Raw genomic sequence first — 21,245 nt, 5'->3', positions numbered from 1 at the left:
TGCAGTAGGTACTGGGAGATGAAGAAGCTTGCACAGGATAGAGTAGCATGGAGAGCTGCATCAAACCAGTCTCAGGACTGAAGACCACAACAACAACAACAATGCTTGCAGTTTCCAGAAGTTTCAATGCTTGCAGTGTTAATGTGTTGTCCATCGAGAAACAGTTGGACAAGACAGAAAATTTAGTTGTACGCACACAAACGTTAATACATTTAAACAACACCTTCATTATGTTGACGGTAGCATTGTGCTAGTAACACCATCCGTCACTAACAGTACCGTCATATGTCGAACTGCGTCAGACTCTGAAGGGAAATTACATGATGTGTCAATGACGTTTTTGCACAGTCACACTGGGGATCATTAACTTGCAGTAAAACGCACTTAAACAAATTGTCTTTGAATCTGCGTTCCTTAGGCCACAGAGTTCTAAGAGTTCTCCAAAGAGCTTAGTCATACAGATGTGCAGGAGCTGCGAGGGGTGTGCAATAAGTAACGGAACAGACTTTTTTCTGAAATCTGATTGCTTTTATTCAGGTTCGAATATACCACATTATACCCAACTCCACTGATTGCAAATACCTTTTCTTCAACTCAGTCTCCGTTCAATTGAATGGTTTTACGCCACATTACTGCGAGATCCTGTATACCCGCATGGCACTACTACAGTGGTCGCAGTCGGAGCAGACGTCTTGCTTCATCAATAATCTCCCCATCGTCCACATACTGCTTCCCATGGAGGGCATCCTTCATTGGGCCATTGGTCACTGGTCTTCTGTTAAGCGGCGAGAACCCTAGCGGGCACACAAGATTGAATACCCCGAATGGTGGGATTGTGTGTCAACGCTGCCAACAGAGGCGTCCAGATGGACAGCGAAATTTTTGATTGTGATCACCTCTGATGAGAGTTTCCACACGTTCCAACACTGCAGGACTCGCATCCGTGTGCAATCGCACGGCACACGGCAGATGTGACAGATTTGCACTGCCTTATTGCGATGATGACAGATTCCTCGCTCAACAAGTCACCGGGCTTTTGTTTGCTGACAGGTCTCCGTACACCTTTTGCAAGCACCTATGAATATCTTTGATGCTCAGCTTTTGCCCCCAGACTATCTGTTTACCTATATCGCTTCATGAAACATATTGGCTGAAGCGAAAATGTTCCACGATCCTCCGCAACAAATTAAAAAAAAAAAATGATGTTGAATTACTTATTGATGCACCTCGTATTTTTTCAGTGAGTTTCGTCCACTCATTTATATCGCACAAAGTTGCTTTAAAATGATCCATTCGGTTTTTTCTGGCGATTGCGTATTTTTAACAAAGTTTGTCGTTGATCAACATCGCATCCTGTAAGAGGTGTACCATTGTTATTGATGGTCTTTGTGTTTCAAGCACTTCGTAAACTCCGCATCAGTGCAGGTGTTTGCTTAGAACAGTGTCTAAATCTTTATCATGGTAAGGTCGAGTCCGCCATGTGTAAGCAATTATATTCAGCTGCACAGAGCTGAATTTACAGTAACGCCTGGTTCATATGAGCAGTTGACACGTTAAAGTTGTAATTCTTTTCTCGTCTCGATCTTGTGTCTCAACTTCTCAGAGCTTTAATGAAGTTGTTGCAACTCTCAGGGTAATACCTAGGTAGATTGGTGAATCATCGTTTTTATTGTGGATCCATTGAAGGCGATGCGCAGTTTTCTTCCAATTTTTTTTATTTCGCAGCTGGAATGCTGTAACTAGGGTCTTTGACTGATGTTGGGTCGTCTGATTGTATAGTAGTCCTGGAGATATTCAATTGACAGCTTCTAAAAACCTCTCCAGACCTTCTAATTCCAGTAGCTACACCTCAGAGCAAGAACAGAATTCTACAGAAGAGTCTTGGTGTCTTGAATGAGCAGACGTATGCATAAAAGAAAATCTTAGACAGAATGCTTCTCGAAGGATATCCGAGCGTCGGACCCTACATCTACTTTGTTTGTCATGTAAGTTATTATAGAACTTTACGTTACGTGGTATGACTTACCAGTGAAGCATTCTTTGTTATTGTGCAAAGTGTAACTAGCAGTATTCCATGTTGTACTATGTCGTATGAGACAGTTATATCAATGAGTATCACCACTAATTCTTTGCTCTGCTTATATTCTTGTTCTGTGTTAAAGGAAAGACAAAGTATGTGTCTTGCTCTTTATTTCTTCTGAAACTAGCTTTGTTAGGTACAAATTACGTTTCATCCAGTGGTTGGAGATGAGTCAGGCATATACTTTCAAAATCTATGAGCAGTTGGCATCGAAATGATGTTGCTTATATCTCTTAGGAATATCAGCATCTTCTCCGGATTGTAATTTATGCTGTTTCCTTGGCCTTCAGCTATTCTTCAGTAATCTGACATTGCCTGACCAAACTGTTGATTATTGAGGCTAATCAAACTTCAGTATTTCTTCAGAAACGTCTTATATGGTGGTTAAAATACGCCACATATTCAATGTATGGTCCTGCTGAAAATTAATAGCTGTTTTCTTTTACTTATTCTTCCTTTTTCTTTTTCTCTATCCGGGAGAAATTTTCGAGGTATTTTGTCTACGGTGGTATTCGAAAGGTTTGTAGGTTTTGTTAAGTCATTGGTTAGATGAACTAGCAGCTTACAAGCCTTAGGATCTTTGAAAAATATATACTTCCAAAATTCTCAAATAAATTTGCAGGCAGATAGTGAGAAGATGCATATATAGGTTGAATGAAACATAATAATGATGATGATTTGAAATAAAATATACCTAAAGTATTACTATAATAGAAAGTGTGATACAACAATCACGAATGAACTGAAGAGCAATTTTAATCACCCTAGGAAAGCTGAGTAAACATAAATTGAACAGAGGAATTCTCCAATAAGAAAGAAAATTTTAACGCTCAAATATATGTACAGAGGCAACGAAGGCAAAGTCGTAACGTAGAGTGCCTCACTCCAAAACTTAAATGCTCCAGCTTACGAATAAAGGTGAGACTGACGAAAATGAAAAGGAGTGGAGAAGACGGAGAGTTATGTAGGCTGCGTAGAAAAAGAAGTTAATAGGGCCTTTTCGAAGAAATTACGAAGCAGAACGAGAGTGAAGTATTACTTTATGTTTAGTCTCAAGTTTTTCTCATTACATATTTTTTGTGTTGTTTAGGACTATATACATTCGGAAGCACGCCGGCAGGTAGACCACGAATCATCAAGATTCTCGGCAATATTTGTTAGGTACTGTAGGTCTAATAGCATTACTAAATTCAAACATACTAGAATTTTCCGAGAATCTATAACAGAGAGTGACGGCCCCCGTGAGATACAGACTGGAGCGGTCAATAGCAGTTCTCCTATAACGAGATACAAATAAATCTCCCTGCACGTATATCCCTCATCAAGTAAAATATAAAGAATCTTCCTAGAACGTAGAAAGAGTAAAATATGTACATATCATCTAACGATATCTTAATATTGCATATATTAAACGTACATAATCTTACTTATACACGCGCATATTTAATTACAGGAAATACTTTGTGACCAAAGCTTACTTCATTTCAAATTATTTTCAGGACTGCTGTGGAAATATTCATCTCTTGGCAGTAGATGAGTTCTCTAACAAAAATTTATTTAATTACACAGTTCAGCGCATTGCGATTTCCACACGACATTTAGCACTAATTGATAAGATATTGTTAATCTGTACCCGTTTATTTAAATATTTTGTGTCCAATAGGATTTTGTCAACATTAACGAAGTAAACGATAGGATGTGCAGAATTCAAGAATCAACTCGTAAGCTGTTCCCCTCCATGAATTTACTACTAACAAGGAGACCGTACAAACGTCCTCTCGCCATTCCCGAAAAGATCAAGACGTGGTTATATACTATGTATAGTCGCAAATATTCAAAGAGTTTGCAGTTGCAGGAGCAAACACGTAGCTTAATAAGGATGAGGTTTCTGGATAGAACCTCGTTGCTGGTACTTTTTTTTATTCCCCCGTATTTCTAACGAAAAATTTATTATGACCTCGCAAATTATAGTTATTTAATTATTTGTCTATTATTTACATACTATTTATCTCGAAAAAAGGAGAAAAGCCTTAATTCGTTAGGACATTGGCAATAAAAAGATACGTGGAACTTTCTATCATAAAAGTGTATCCATGTCATTTTCATTGTTATATCTACATTTCTAACAAATATAATGTATAACCTATGGAGCATTGCAAGAATAAGGCTGATAATGGCTAAACAGACATTGAAAACAATAATTATCGCGACATGCAGCACGTGTGATACACGCCGACTTTTTTATATTTGCATGGTTTTTCAATGTATTCATTGTGAAACCAGCTTGATTTACAGTCACCTACAGATCTCGGTTATCACACAATTTTGTGACGCACGAGGAATATTGAAGCATACAAGTGAATAATTGCGCAGACGGCTGTTGGTGTTAGATTGACTGAAATCTCACGCCGTCTCCTGCGGAAGCACCTCTCTGTTCTGATCGATGATGTACGCGCAATTTTGTACAGGTTTTATAACGATTTTCCCTTGCATGTAAACATAAACGACACGAGACTACACCAGCCGAATTTCTTTATCACTGCATGTTGGTAGAATAATATGGGAATGATAAAAAGTAGCGGTAGCCAAAATCGATCCAAGGACCTCGCGCTCACATAACTCATCGCTTACAGCTCAGTTGCGAACGCAGGACTAAGATTAAAAGACTCGTTTCACTCGTAAACGGTGGAGAGCTACGTCTCCCTGTTTACGTACACTGCTGTCCAAAATTAAAGCAAGAAACAGAAATTTTGCAGGGTTGTGTTTATTGTGCCGCAAAACTGTATAAATAAGTCATATAAAAGTATAAACAATGTAAAAGATACAGAAAAAAAACAGCTGCAGCATGCGTAACGGTAGAGAAAAATGTTCTTCGGTCTTTCCAACTTAACGGATTGGCACACACATTCCGATAACTGGTTAATGCGCTCAGTATGGTGTATGACCAACTGTGGCAACAGTAGATGCGTGACGACGGGCCATGCTCCGAATTAAGTCGTCTCATGCTGAAGCAATAACGCCATTTCTTCCTGTAGAGGTGCTCGCAGTCTTGGAGAGTGGTTGGTGGATGCTGACGTGCTGCAAGCCGGCTCTCTAGTGCATCCCGCGCATGTTCTATTGAATTCAAATCTCGAGAGCGAGCAGGCCACAACATGTGTGCAGTATCTTCCATTTCCAACAAAATGTCAACCACAAGTGCTCTATGACATTGAACATTATCGTCTATCAATACGACGTCTGAGCCCACAGCACCTCGCAACAATCGCAGAAGATTAACTTTTCTTAACTGAGATTCGCAGTCATGTGAAATTTCTTCAAAGACATCATGTTTACGTCAGTTACTGTTAAACTTTTTATTTCCACTACTGCAATTTCGGCCTTGGGCCATTATCAAGTGCAGATATTTTGGCTTTAAGCCATGTCTACTTTATACAAGCTGACACATTTATATGTCGTTGTCATATGCTGTTACATTCGTAACGCTGCTAAGTAGTGCGAGCACACATTTCCATGTATCCTACTCGCTCTACTTAGCAGCATTACGGGTGTATATAACAGCAGATGACAACGACGTATAAATGTGTCAGCTTGTATAAAGTAGACATGGCTTAAAGCCAAAACTTGATAGTGGCCTCAGGCCGAAATTGCCATAGTGGAAATAAAAAGTTTAACAGTCACTGTCATAAACACGATGTCTTTTAAGAAATCGCAAAAGAGGCCCAAAGATCTCGTCACAATCCATGACAGCATTTATACCTTGCCGATTCACCAGTATAATCTCATAAAAGAGGTGAGAGTGTTAAATATAATCCCTGCCACACCGTTAGGGATCCTCCTCAATTTCGGTCTCTTTCCACAATCTTTGGGCTCCGAACTCGTGTTCCACGTTCCCTCCAGATGCGAATCCATTGAAAATCACTCTCCAGGTTGAATCGGGACGCATCTGTGAAAACAACATTAGCACACTGTCCGACCGTCCAAGTGGCATGTTGATGACTCCATTCTACACGTCACCTACTGTGTAAACGCGTCAGATGTAGACAAACAGCATGTCTCCGATAAAGATGACCACTCTGCCGAAGCCTTCTGCACACCGTTGGCCACGATACGACACGTCCAGTGGATGCTGCGAGCAGTATCAAGGCGCTAATGTCATGTTTCGGTCTCTGTAAACTGTCGCCACATCCGAGAAACAACGAAACGATTCACATCGAGCCATGGGGCTAATAATAATTTTCTGCTATCCTGCTTCCTTTCCTTCTATGGCTCTCCACCGCAGGGAATCCGGTAGGCATCTTCTCTGTGCCATACTGCACCGTCTGCGGCTGTGTACACAGCGATTGTGGATATGAGGGTACCCAGAAAACACTACCTCGTTTCATAGGTGCCCAGACGTCGTCGTTGGCTTGAATGTCCGTTAACCAGAAGCCATCTTCCGTGAAGAACACGATCCTACGGACATCTGGTTGAAAGTTCTTCTGATCATATCGTGAATTAGACACAGTACGGGGAAATAGTGGTACACTGATGTCCTAGTCGTGCACTAAACAGCTTGTAAATATCAATCATATCGGTGAGGGAAAGTTAGTAATGTACCCTTGTAAGCGTGTCCAATGCCACGGGTACACCTTTCGACGTGGAAGCTTCTACTATGCACAAATCTGTTTAACGTGAGGTCGGACAACGGCAGCTTCGCTATTGAACATTTTTTGTGCACTACACATTGCACTCGTTTGGTTTAGTCGGCGGTCGCTAGATCTATTGAATACACTACTGATTTTAATGGAAGCGATCATTTTGCTTGAGTAATAATGTCCTTTCATGTTCTTCTGTCCCGCCCAGCAAGATACGATACTCTCCCGCCATCATATTTCCAGATGAATTTTACCAACTATTTCCTAATGGATAATCTGTAACAACGTTCACGGTTGACGGAGAAAGATATATGTGTCTGATGTAAGGTACTGTTGTTCTGGAACGACTGTGGGGAACATTGCGAAGCTAATCACGTTACAGAATGACTCTACTGTTGGGATAACCGATGAATCGCTGTTGATATTATCTAATAAAATGACAATTTCGAACACTGAAGCATAGGTAAAACCGACCGACGTCCATGAATTCAACATAAGAGAGGAGAACAGGAAACGTCAATAATTCAATGCAGCTGGTGTGCAGACTTGGTTAGTCAAGATGTAATACTTCCGGCTGTGCTTAGTAATTGAATCGTATATCCGATCTCCCGTAGTGAAGTGATGTAATACACGACTGTGGAAATAACAGTACGAATTTTCAAGATGGGAACTCTGCATTCGAAAATACTATCGACGAAGAGGTCATTAAACACGGAACAGATACCACTCTACATTTTAATGCGACAGACTCGGAAATAATAGAAATTACATATTTAGCCCTCTCTCTGAAGGCCAGCGACCTAATTAAATCGTTTATATATGCACCAAAAATGTCCAAGAGGAGTATACGGGCACTCCTACAGTGGCGACGGTGGCAATTTTGGAAACACTCAAGCTTGTATCTTCAACTTCTTTCTTAAAGGTCCTAAACGTGTCCTCCTTCTGGAGTGTACTTAAATACATTCAACTCCGGAGATGGAATAAAACAACCAACCATTATACAGTGGACGTGGTTCTGGGATGTGTTCGCATTAAACGGACGTTCCTAATAATTCATTTGTGTGGACATATTCCCACACTGGAATCGATTATAATGAGTAAGTTCCACAATAATCCACTATGTTGATCAATCGATAGGAATTGTTCTCCATTCTAAATCCCTCTATAGAGGTCATTAGCTGCCGAGACATCAATGGCAAGAGATGCTGAAAATTCACAACAAAGGATAGACTGACTCAACGCGGCAGTACAACCTGGAATTCTTGCAAGTCCGTGGTTTACGAGGACTCATTTTGACCAAATAACGATCTCCACCATCATCCGTCAACCATCAACCATGCCTATTTTCCACTGCAAACACAAAGAATCACGCAGCAAAAACTCTGGAGGCCAAATAAAAATAAAATGAAGCAGTTGAGGAGTGGAGAAAATTGGACTGCGTTATCTTCGTTAGAACTATCCTGATAATTGTCGAAGGTAGTTAAGAGAACCCACGGAAAACCAAATTAAGGACTACCCTGACCGTTACTTAACCGAAGTGCTCCCGCACGCAATTCCGGTACCTTAACTTCAGCATCAGCCCGTCCGGTAAGATTTTCCAGTGTCGACAAACAAATGGTAACTTTCGAGAAGGTTAAAATATTCTTTGAGTCTAAGTAATCACGGGTTCCGGGAAAAGAGAATCTCCAGAGACAGTGGAAAGCTCTGAAGTTGTTCGTTCTGCTACAACAGACCATTGTGCTAGGTATCAAGCCTATATAGAAGGCAGGTACTGTCACTCTCAGCAACTGTCGTAACCGGGTGGTTGTAATTAAAATTTAGCCGCTCACAGAGTTCGAGTATGGGACGTAATTATCGCTGGAAGAAATTAGTTCCAATTTTCACCACCAGGTGCAAACCTGTCCCTGTGAATGCAAGAAAGACTCACACAATTATTTCCATATATAATGGATTAGAAAAAGACGTGGCAGAAAACGTCAAGCAAATGGGAACGGTACAATGTTCATTTTATTATTAACCACCGCTTACACAATTTGTTCATTATGAGCAACAGAGACGTCGACGAGATGTCGCATCCGTAAAACGACGTGATCAACAGTTGCTCGTAGCACTTCCGCCGGGATCTGTGCCACGTGTCCTTGTATACTGGCCTTCAGATCAGGTAGAAGTCGAATGTGTCCCTCGGAGAAGTAGTTCCACTGACAGCGCCTGGTCTCTCTTCTCAGTAGCCATACTGTTCATCCACGTTTATGGCGTGTCACACGACACAATACAAACAGTGTAAAATGCCAGTTTTGCACCTAGTGGCCAAAATTGGAACTAATTTGTTTCGCAACGTAAATCTGCTGGTCATTGACGTATCGCCTTATCCAAGAATTTTCGTTACCATGCGATAATTTAGGCTACTCTGGACCTCCGGGAGTATCTGCACTTACATACAAGCACGCGGAAGCACGATGTGTAAGTTCCGCACGTAAACAAACTAATTTCCATTGTAAGTGTCTGTGGGTATTAACAGTTACGAGCAGCACAGTGGTAGCTGAAATTTTCTCATTTTCGCCAAAAGCTTTCGAATAAGTCGTTTCCGGACTAGGTTCTATATCTCATACCAATAAATTTTTCCTTTTCGCTCGTCACTGAATCGCTGCATTGTTATTACAATCATCATTGTCATCAATAACGAGAAAACACGCTGTATATGCTGTTCACAAGACCAGAAAGACATGTATGTGGAGTTTTGACTACTGTGCTCTGACTAGGAAAAGAACAGATAATTTAATAACGGCAGTAGTGTGGGACGTAACAGACGATGTTATATAAACACAACACAAGTACGATCAAGATCTCGGAAAACATTAGGAAAATAATAAGTGTCAGGGTAAGTGTCAGTAAAGAAACGCGAAAAATAAGCTATTTACACTAGGATACCCATGTTCTTCCCAACCGCAATATTTCACATTTTCGTACGAAAATTAAATCGCATTGCTTACGACTAAGCCGCTGTAGCGGTACAGGCGTAATATGCTCGTTGAAAGGGCGGCATATTGTCGGCGGAAAAGAAGAAAAATGCAAGAAAGCTTCCACTGTAATGTGTTCCTTCATTCAGAACAATCATTAGGAAAGGCGTTTGTCGCAGCAGCGCAGCTCCACTCTCTTGCCCCCTTTTTCCCTTTTTGTTCTTCCCTTTTACTCTCTCTCCCCCCTTTTCCGCAGTCGGTTCTGGGAAGCGATTGCGGTGCGGGAGGTGTGGCGCTCTTGGAAGGCCGCCGTTCGTCAGGCCGGGATGACGCAGCGCGCCCTGCGGCGCTCAGATAAACACGGCCGCGCAGCCACGGGCGCGGAAAATACTGTGCGCCACCCCCTAAAACAGCCACGCCTCCCTCCGTCGCACAGGAGCGACAGCGCGGTCCGACACGACTGCTCACTTCGCCGCCTACCACCTGCCGCCTGTTCTCCCGCAAAGTACCTTTTTTAATAAGGAAGAAAGTGTCGTTTTCTGATTCAGTTCACACTTCCGCGAAACACTCTCAGTGTTCTAGACGTCTCACTTATAAAGTAACACTCGATGTTCTCAGTAGTGCAAGTAAGATACCGATCAATAGGAATATTTGCGTGAGTTGTTATGTAACTGAAGATGGTGTGGCCGGGAGGAAGGGGGGGGGGCGGAGGGAGGGTGCAAGAGGAAGGGGAAAGGGCTATTGATGTCAGCTGAATAGGAACTTCACTCGGAATCAACGACGACGTTTGGAAATGTGTGCTGGACCACGACTCGAACGCGGGATCTTCCGCTTACTAGGCAGTCCGCCAACCACTGCGCCAAGTGGACATAGTTCATTGTAATTGCGCCGACTATCTCGGCACGTCTCTCCGCCGACTCACATTGCCACCTAGCGCCACCTACTCGCAGTCCTCTTCGACGTTCTCCATGCGGTCTACATGAGGTCGGACTTGATAGTGTAGTTGCCCTGAAGGGGGCGGATTCATAGCCCGTCCAGGCGAAACAGAAAGTGTTTGAAGGAAAAGACACCACAGATTCATATAACTAGGTCATCTTGATGGGCAATGAATTAACCACTTTCATTGCTGTTGCACCATTATTTTCGACGTCCTACGCAAATTTAAAAGTCACAAGGACTATGAATAGACGACGCTAGGTGGGAACGTGGGTCGACCATGAGGCGTACTGAGATACTCCGTGCCATATCTATAAACACTGAAACTTCCTGGCAGATTAAAACTGTGTGCCGGACCGAGACTCGAACTCGGGACCTTTGCCTTTCGCGCGCAAGTGCTGTACCATCTGAGGTACCCAAGCACGACTCACGCCCCGTACTCAAAGCTTTACTTCTGCCAGTACCACAAAGTTTTAATCTGCCAGGAAGTTTCATCTCAGCGCACACTCCGCTGCAGAGTGAAAATTTCACTCTGGAAAAATCCCCTAGGCTGTGGTTAAGCCATGTCTCCGCAAAATCCTTTCTTTCATGAGTGCTAGTTCTGCAAGATTCGCAGGAGAGCTTATGTAAAGTTTGGAAGGTAGGAGACGAGGTACAGGCAGAAGTAAAGCTGTGAGGACAGGGCGTGAGTCGTGCTTGGGTAGCTCAGATGGTAGAGCACTTGCCCGCGAAAGGTAAAGGTCCCGAGATCGAGTCTCGGTCCGGCACACAGTTTTAATCTGCCAGGAAGTTTCATATCAGCGCACACTCCACTGCAGAGTTAAAATCTCATTCTATAAACACTGTCTGGTTGGCGCCCTGGTTAAAGCAGCTGTTAGTAAGTAAGAGATCCCGGGCACGAATTTGCGTCCAGCATGCATTTTCACTTGTCGTCTCTGATTCTGCATAAAGCCGCGATGCAGCTAACATCAGTAGTTTATTTCCTTTCCTTCTCCACCTTCCGCCTTCAAATACATAATATGCGTGACAGCTGCAGATTCCGTGCAGTGTATGTTCCTTCGTACATGTCCGAAAGAACGGACGCCATGCGTTCATACATTTCTGTCGGTTATGTCAGCATCTAAACCTACATCAATACTCCTCAAGTCACCTCTCGATGTGAGGTGAAGGGTACTTCTGATGCAACTAACTGATCCCCACTTGCTTGTTCCATTCGCGTATGGTGCGTAAGAAGAATGACTGTCCGTAAATCTCTGTATTAGCTCCAATTTCTGTAATTTTTAGTTGTCGTCATTTCGCGAGACCGCTGTGGAAGGAAGTGGGATGATGTCCGACTCTTCTCGAAACGTAATCTTTCGGAATTTCGTACGGAACCTCTTCGCTTCTCGTGTAGCGTTTGCCACTGGAGTTTCCTAGGCCATCTCCCTAACGGTCTTGCACCGACAAAGCGACCCCTTTTCGAAACGCGCGGCTCTTCGATATATCTTTCGTATCTCTTCTGAAGCAATATGAAATAGAATGAGCATGTGACGACTGTAGTAGGGAAGGAGAATGGTCGCATTGGATTTATTGGGAGAATTTTAGGGAAGTATGGTTCACCCGTAAAGAAGGCCGCATCTACGACACTAGCGCGGCGCACTGTTGAGTACTGTTCGAATATTTGGGATCGGCATCAGGTAGGCTTAAGTGAAGGCATCGAAACAATTCAGAGGTGGGCTGCTGGATTTGTGCCGGTAAGTTCGAGCCTACTAGCACACGTCGTCTAGAGGTACCGTCTTTGATTAGTAGCCAAAACGTTCTATGTCTCGTGTTGGAATCCCGCCACGTCCTAAGTTCTGCATAAAAATGGTCAGCATCGGCAACCGAAGAATTTCGACTTAAGAAGTCACTCTCATTTTGTTAACGGTCTCCATAAAAAAGGGTGGAGTAGTGGATATAGGTTCAGGGCACTCTCTTCCCATTAGAGCGGAAAAGAACTATAAAGGCGGAAGAATCTACAATAATCAATGGCATGAGGATGCAAAAGGCAATGGAAATCACTACTTTAAAGACACATCATGTACATCCACAGAGCATTTGGATTTTAACGGAAAAAATGTCATGATGCCATACAGATCCCTGCGAGAGGGCCAAAGGGTAGGTAACCATGACAAAAATACTTAATAGCCAACGAGACATTAGAAGAATACCAGATGTTTGAACGTGATAGGGAAGCTAGTAAGTCTTAAAAGGGAGATATAGTGGGGTCAGTGATGTGAAATGGAAGGAAGATTTCTTGTCAGATGAGTATAAGGTAATACAAACAGCAGCATAAAATGGTATAACGCTGGTAGGTTTTATTACGAATAAGAAGGTACGGAAGAGTTTTACTTTGAACAATTCAGTGATTGGTTTGTTCTAACCAGAATCGACAGCAAACAAGCACAAACATCGACAGCTCAAGTATGTATGCCGTCGTTGCAAACAGAAGATGGAGAGAGAGAGAGAGAGAGAGAGAGAGAGAGAGAGAGAGAGAGAGTGTATATGAGGATATTGAACGGTTAATTCAGTACCTTAGGCAGATGAAAATCTAATAGTCATGAGGGATTGGAATGCCGTTGTAGGGGAAGGACGAGAAGGAATGATTAGAGAAAATATGGGCTTGTGGAATGAGAGAGTAGAAACGCTAATTGAGTTCTACAATAAATTTCAGCTAGTAATAGCCAATGTTGTGTTGAATAATCGCGGTAGGAGGAGGTATCCTTGGAAAAGGCCTGGAGGTACTGGAAAATGTCAGTTAGATTACAACAAATTCAGGAAAATATTCCGAAATCAGATATTAGATTGTAAGGCGTACCGAGGAGCAGATACAGACTCAAATCACAATATAGAATTGATGAAAAGTAGTCTGAAGTTTAAGACACTAGTTAAAAAGATACAAGACGCAAATAAGTGCGATACGGAAGTCCTTATTATTATTTTGACTGTTGCCGACTTACGTGGTGGGCCTTAATAAAAATGATATTTCATTGAATTTTGATTTACGATTAAATGCTTTCCTGAAGTTCTCCTTTTTAACAATATTAATCTCAAATTATTTTTTACGTTAATGAATGTTAGACTCACTGAATCTTAAAACATAAGCATATAAGCTGAACAATGTAATAAACTTTTCATGTTAATTTCCTCGGTTACCTACGTTAACCATTGTATTGTAGTCGGAGTACTGGCTCTGGCTGTCGGCTATTGTACTAAAAATAAGAATCTTAAAGCTACATGTTTCTGAAACTTCGTGCGGCTGTGGAGAAAAATTAATATTAGGTTAATAGCGGGCGAGTTTTTCGCTTCCACTAATTTTTCGTAATTTAATATCGTCACGTAATGGCGTCGTTGGCTGCATCGGCCGCTGCGATTGTTGAACTGTAAATTACTTGAATGCAGGTTAACTCAAGGAAGGCGGACATGAAATCGGGATTCCCTCTTACAAAATAAAAATGCACAATAATATTAAATCAATATATTATCTGAACGTAGGTGCAATGAAGGAAGCTACACAGAATACCACAGGCTCCAGAATAAATACTTCTGCTGATCGATGAAACAAATAAGTACAACAATGTTCAGGGAAATTCAGGAATATAGAAACAGAAGTCGCCTAGGTGTGAGATAAATATGAAGTGAAGGGAAATTAAAATCAAGGAAAACCACACTAAGATTACAATGTGAATTTCACTGGAAAATCGAGAGACGAGAGTGGGCAGGGAAGAGTCACTAAAGGCCAATACGGTGATGAAGACGTGGTTGATGTAATAGAAGAAGAAAGTGGAACCTATATGAAAGAGTTAGGGGATCCAGTATAGAAGCATTCGAAGACTTAAGATCCAGTAAGGCAGAAGGGACAGATAACATTCCACCAGAATTTATGAAACAGTTTGGGGGAAGTGGCAATAAAACAACTATTCACGTTGGTTGCAGAATTTATATCTGGCGACATAACACCTGACTTTTGGAAAAATATCATCCACACAATTCCCAAGATTGCAAGAGCTGACAAGTGGGAAAAATATCGCACATATAGTTTACCAACTCGTGTATTCAAGTTGCTTATAATAACTATATACGAATGAACAGGCATCTGAGGATGTGGGAGGAGAAGTTCAGTTTGGTTTTAGGAAAGGTAAAGGCAAAAAAGAGGTACACTGTGTGATCAAAAGTATCTGTACACCCCCAGAAACATACGTTCCTGGATATCGTTAGGTTCACTGTTTCCGATGTGATGGGGAGGTGGAAACGTGGAGAGACACGTACAGCAAAAAAGCGGACAGGCGGACCTCGTGCCGGCAGTTGTGGCCGAGCGGTTCTAGGCGCTTCAGTCTGGAACCGCGTGACCGTTACGGTCTCAGGTTCGAATCCTGCCTCGGGCATAGATGTTTGTGAGGTCCTTAGGTTAGTTAGGTTTAAGTAGTTCTAAGTTCTAGGGGAATGATGACCTGAGATGTTAATTTCCATAGTGCTCAGAGCATTTTGATCCATTTTTCAGCTGACCTCGTCTGTTGACTGACAGAGACTGCCAACAATTGAAGAGGGTCGTAATGAGTAATAGGCAGACATCTATCCACACTATCTCACAGGAATTCCAAACTGCATCAGAATCCACTGCACTGCAGTTAGGCGGGAGGTGAGAAAACTTGGATTTCATGGTCGAGCGGCTGCTCATAAGCGACACATTATGGCGGTAAGTGCTAAACGACGCCTTGCTTGGTGTAAGGAGCGTAAACACGGGACGACTGAACAGTGTAAAAACGTTGTGTGGAGTGACGAATGAAGGTACACAATGTATGATGGCAGGGTATGGGTATGGTGAATGCCCGGTGAACGTTATCTGGAAGCTTGTGTGGTGCCAACAGTATAATTCGGAGACGGTGGTTTTATGGAGTGGTCGTGTTTTTCATGGAGGAGGCTTGCACCCCTTGTTGTGTAGCGTGGCACTACAACAGCACAGGCCTGGATTGATATTTTAAGCACTTCTTGCTTTCCACTGTTGAAGAGCAATTCCGGGATGACGATTATATCTTCCAACATGATCAAGCAACTGTTCATAATGGACGGTCTGTGGCGGAGTGGTTACAAGATAATAACCCCTGTAATGGACTGGCCTGTACAGAGTCCTCAAATGAATCCTACAGAACAGCTTTGGGATGTTTTGGAACGCCGATTTCGTGCCAGGCCTCACTGGCCGACATCGATACCTCTGCTGAGTTCAGCACTCCGTGAAGAATGGGCTGCCATTGCCCAAGAAATCTTTCAGCACCTGATTGAACGTACGCCTGCGAGAGTACAAGCTACCGTCAAGGTCAAGTGTGGGCCAAAACCAAATTGAATTCCAGCATTACGGACTGAGGGTGCCACAGACTAGTAAGTCATTTTCAGTCACGTGTCCGGATAATTTTCATCACATAGTGTAGTTCTCAAGTAGCGGTTGATAACGGACACAAGACAGAAGAAAAATCAAGACCCTCCAACACAGTTTTTCGAACTGGAAAAAGCGTTCGACAATGTCAAATGTTGCAATGGGTTACAAATTCTGTGGACAATAAGAGTAAATTAGCAGAGGCGAGTAATATACGTCATGTACAAGAGTCAAGAGGGAGTAATAAGAGTGGAAGAAAGAAAACAAAGTGCTCGGATTAAAAAGGGTGTAAGACAGGGATGTAGTCTTTCGCCCCTAATATTCAATCCATGCATCAAAGAAGCAATGACGGAAATAAAAGAAATTCTAGAGTTGATATAAAATTCAAGGTGAAAGCTTTCCGATCATGAGTTTCGCTGATGATATTGCTATCTTCACTGAAATGTAGAATTATTACAGGATCTACTGAATGGTATGAGCCGCCTGATGAGTACAGGGTATGGACTGAGAGTAAATGAAAGGAAGGCGAAAGTGATAAAAAATAGCAAAAACAGGAACAGCAAGAAACTTAGCATAATAATTGGTGATCACGAAATTGAGGAAGTTCAGGAATTTATATAGCTAGGTGACAAAATAACCTATGATGGACGTAGCAACGAGGAGATATAAAGCAGACTGGCATTGGCAAAGAGGGCTTTCCTGGCCTAGAAAAGTCCTCTAGTATCAAACATAGGCCTTAACTTGATAAATAAAGTTCTGAGAATGTACGTTTGGAGCACAACATTGTATAGTAGTGAAATATGGAGTGCGTGATAACCGGAAAAGCAGAGAATCAAACAATTTGAGATGTGATGCTACCGATGATTGTTGAAAGTTAGATGGGCTGTAAGGTAAGGAATGAGGATGTCCTTCACAGAATCGGCGAGAAAAAAAGTGTGGGAAATACTTACAAGAAGAAGGGACAGTATGACAGAACACCTGTTAATACATCACGGAATAACTTCCATGGTATTAGAGCGGCTGTAGACGGTAAAAACCGTATGGGGAGACAGCTTTTAGAATACATCAATTAAATATTTGAGTACGTAGGTTGTAAGTGCTACTCTGAATTGAAAGTTTGGCACAGGAGACGGATTTGTGGCCGACAGCACAAAATCGTGGCTCTACCCCCACCCCCTCCACTCTCACAAAAAGTGTCGAAAAACACCCAAGTATTACGAAGAAGCTTCGGGGACTCAAAACGGGGTTGACTGGAGGGAAGCCGGCCTTCTTTTCGAGGAGCACTATTGAGAAAATTTAGAGAATCGGCACTTGAGGCTGTTTGCTGAACGATTCAAAAATGGTTCAAATGGCTCTGAGCGCTATGGGACTTAACTACTGTGGTAATTAGTCCCCTAGAACTTAGAACTACTTAAACCGAACTAACCTAAGGACATCACACACAGCCATGCCCGAGGCAGGATTCGAACCTGCGACCGTAGCAGTCGCGCGGTTCCGGACTGCGCGCCTAGAACCGCTAGACCACCGCCGCCGGCGCTGAACGATTCTTCTGAAGCAAACTTACGTTTCACGCAAATATAATGAATGGAAGATTAGGACGGAGGCATATAGACAGTCGTTTTTCTGTCGCTGTGTTTACTAGTGTAACAGTAAGGGAATGACTAATAGTGGTACAGGGTACCCTCCGCCATGCAACTTACGGCGGCTTATTGTGTATGTATTTACATGTAGGCCTCCATCTTGATGAACTACAACTCAGCACTCCTGCTGTTAGATAGTACTGTGTTGTAGCAATCATTGCCTGAACATTTTACGTCACAGTTCCAAGAAACTCAGGTTCCACTCGATCTTTAGATCGCCCTTGCACTGAAAACGATTATTGGTCGTACCCTCACGGCGGGTCTTAAAATAAACGTTAATAACGTACTACAGAGTTTAATAAGAAAACTGTCAGTAATTGGCTGATGTACAATAAAAGATTGCAATCGGGATTAAGGCCGTTGCACGAGCTTTGGCTTGTCCTGCGCTCTACTGACGTTCGTTGATACCACCTCCACAAAGTGTAATTCCGCTCTAATTCATCACTATTGCCATTACAGTCAGTTTCATATGATTCACTTCGTTCCTTAGGGGTTTCATTCTTGACTAGTTGTTCCTTCGTTTCATCAGTCCCTGTTTGTTTTCGAGCGAAGGTAACTATCTTACGTGTTACTCTATAATAGACTGACGGAAAACAAATCCAACACCAAAAAATGATTAATGTAGAGTAATGAAATTCGAGGAATACACTTGCTTAGTTAACACAGTTAAGTGATGAAGATTGCAAGACCACATGTTAGTGTAAGAAGGACATAAGCTATTGCAAATGTGAAATGTTGGCATATTAATAACCGACGTAACTGCCAAAATATTGAATAGAAGCATGCAAATGTCCATGCACTGGGTTGCAGAGCTGCTGGCTGTCAGGTTTTGGGATGGGGTTTCATGCCCGTTGCGCTTGGTCGGGAAATATATGTACGGTTAACACAGTTTGCGGATGACATTGGAGTAGTCGTGCGATGACATTCCATATGTGCTCGATTGGAGACAGATCTGGTGATATAGCAGGCCAAAGCAAGATGTCGGTACTCTGTAGAGCATTTTGGGTTACAGCAGCGCCTCGTGGGATTAGCCGAGCGTTCTAAGGCGCTGCAGTCATGGACTGTGCGGCTGGTCCTGGCGGAGGTTCGAGTCCTCCCTCGGGCGTGGGTGTGTGTGTCTGTCCTTAGGATAATTTAGGTTAAGTAATGTGTAAGCTTAGGGACTGATGACCTTAGCTGTTAAATCCCATAAGATTTCACACACATTTGAACATTTGTTACAGCAGAGGTATATGTGCGTGTGGTATCATGTTGGAAAATCCCCTGGAATGCTACTCACGAATGCCAGGTCAGCAGATCGAATAACCAGACTGATTTACAAATGTGCAGTCACGTTGCGTGCAATAACGACGAGAGTGCTCCTGCTGTCATACAAAATAGCACGCCAGACCATAACTCCAGATGTGGGTCCAGTGTGTCCATCACGCAGACAGGTTGGTTGCAGGCCCTCAACTCTCCTCTTTCTGACCAACACACGGCCGTCATTGTCATCGAGGCAGAACAAGGTTTTTCAGGAAACACAACAGACCTCCACCCTGCCCTCCAACGAGCTCTCGCAGGACACCACTAAAGTCGCAAATGGCGGTTATCTGAAGAATTGGGAATGCACGCTACAGGGCTTCTGGCTCGGAACTGTCCTTGGAGTAACCGCCTTGCAACAGCTCGTTGTGTCACTGTGGTGCCTATTGCTGCTGAAAATGCTGTTGCAGTACGATGCGCCAGAGCCATGCACCGAGCATGAATATCTTCCCTCTCGGTATTGCCACATGGGGGTCCAGATCCTGGTCTTCTTGCGACTGTGCTTTCACGTGACCACTACTGCCAGCAATCGTGTACAGTGGATATATTCTGGCTAAGACATTCTGAAATATTGCGGAAGGAACATGCAGCTGCTCGTGACACTCTTACATGCCTTCGTTCAAATGCAGTGGTGAGCTTCATTGTCACCTTCAAAGCATTCTTCGCTTTGTAATGAATTTTGACTCGTCAGAACGTTCGTAATTCAAGTGAAATGTTCGGTTCGATATACACTTCGGCCTCACTTGAGTTAATTTTTATACATAAAGTATATAGTCCATATCTCAAGGTAATTTTACATTTATTTGACCACTGAACGTCATTTTTGTGGTAATGTAAGTGTATTTTTCATATCGATGCACTTAGTAACATTGATCTCGAAACATGAAAATTGTTAATCACAATTGCTAACTTGAATGAGTCAAAAGCCACTAATGTCATTGTGCAAACAAAATTTGTTTTTTTTTCTATTTTATTTTAAACAGTCCAATCGACTATTGTACGAAGAGAAGGATTTTACAGTTTTACAAAGTCAAAATCTGAAACCTTCGTTATTGTTTATAGGCCCATTATTCTTAATACAAATAATTATTTCCAGAAAACATTACGTAAATGAAACCTGAAAAGTAACATAAGTTAAGACAGTCATAATAAAATTCTTTTGAACTGCATCCTCTCCTAGAAGGATCTGGAAACTACGTACGTAATACGTCCAGATATTTTAGGCGCCAAAGCCATCATAACAGTTCCATTTGTTGTCGAATTTGGTCAATGTAACTATTAAGTTCTTTGTGAGGTGTTGAAATGTTAGTCTATGCATTTACTTAACAAACTGCATTGCAGAGAATTTATAAATAAATACTGATGATCTCAAAACGCAACACTATTTCAACAATTTTTGCCGACACAAAACATCTTGGTTCTATTAACTGGAAAGCAGAAGCAGAAACCGACAGCCCAGAAAACGAGACAGCCGTAGCAAGATACGTACCATTTATCTGATTATATAATGTTTCTGTCATTACGAAATTATACACTGAAGATCCAAAGAAATTTGTACAGCTGCTTAACATCATGTAGGGCCCCGCGCGAGCACGCAGAACTGCAGCAAAACGACGTGACATGGACTCAACTACTGACTGAATTAGTGCTGGAGGGAACTGACACCATGAATCCACCAGAGCTGTCCATAAATCTGTAAGAGTACGAAGAGGTAGAGATCACTTTTGAACAGCACAATGTAAAGCACACCAGATACGCTCAATAATGTTCATATCTGCGGAGTTCGGTGGCCAGCAGAAATGTTTAAACTCAGAAGAGTGTTGCTGAAGCTACTCTGTAGCAATTCTGGACGTGGGGGATGTCACATTCCCCTATCAGATTCCCCTACTGGAATTGTCCAAGTCCATCGGAATGCACAATGACATAAATGGATGCCGGTGATCAGACAGGATGCCTATACACGTGTCATCTGTCAGAGTCATATTTAGACGTATCAGGGGTTTCATATCACTCCAGCTGCACACGTCCCACAACATTAGAGAGCACTCACCAGCTTGAATAGCCCCTGCTGACGTGCAAGGTCCATGGATTCAATAGTACCCGTGCACATCCATTCGCCCGATACAATTTAAAACGAAATTCGTCCGACCTTGGGGCATGTTTCCAGTCATCAACAGTCCAATTTCGGTGTTGACGGGTGCAGGCGAGGCGTAAAGTTTTGTGTCATGCAGTTATCAATGGTATGAGTGTGCCTTTGGCTCCGTCAGCCCTTATCGATTTTTCGTTGAATTGTTCACACGTTGGCTCTTG

The sequence above is a fragment of the Schistocerca nitens genome, chromosome 5, assembly GCF_023898315.1.
Source record: "Schistocerca nitens isolate TAMUIC-IGC-003100 chromosome 5, iqSchNite1.1, whole genome shotgun sequence".
Lineage (NCBI taxonomy): Eukaryota > Metazoa > Arthropoda > Insecta > Orthoptera > Acrididae > Schistocerca > Schistocerca nitens.
This window is presented reverse-complemented; position numbering follows the sequence as displayed.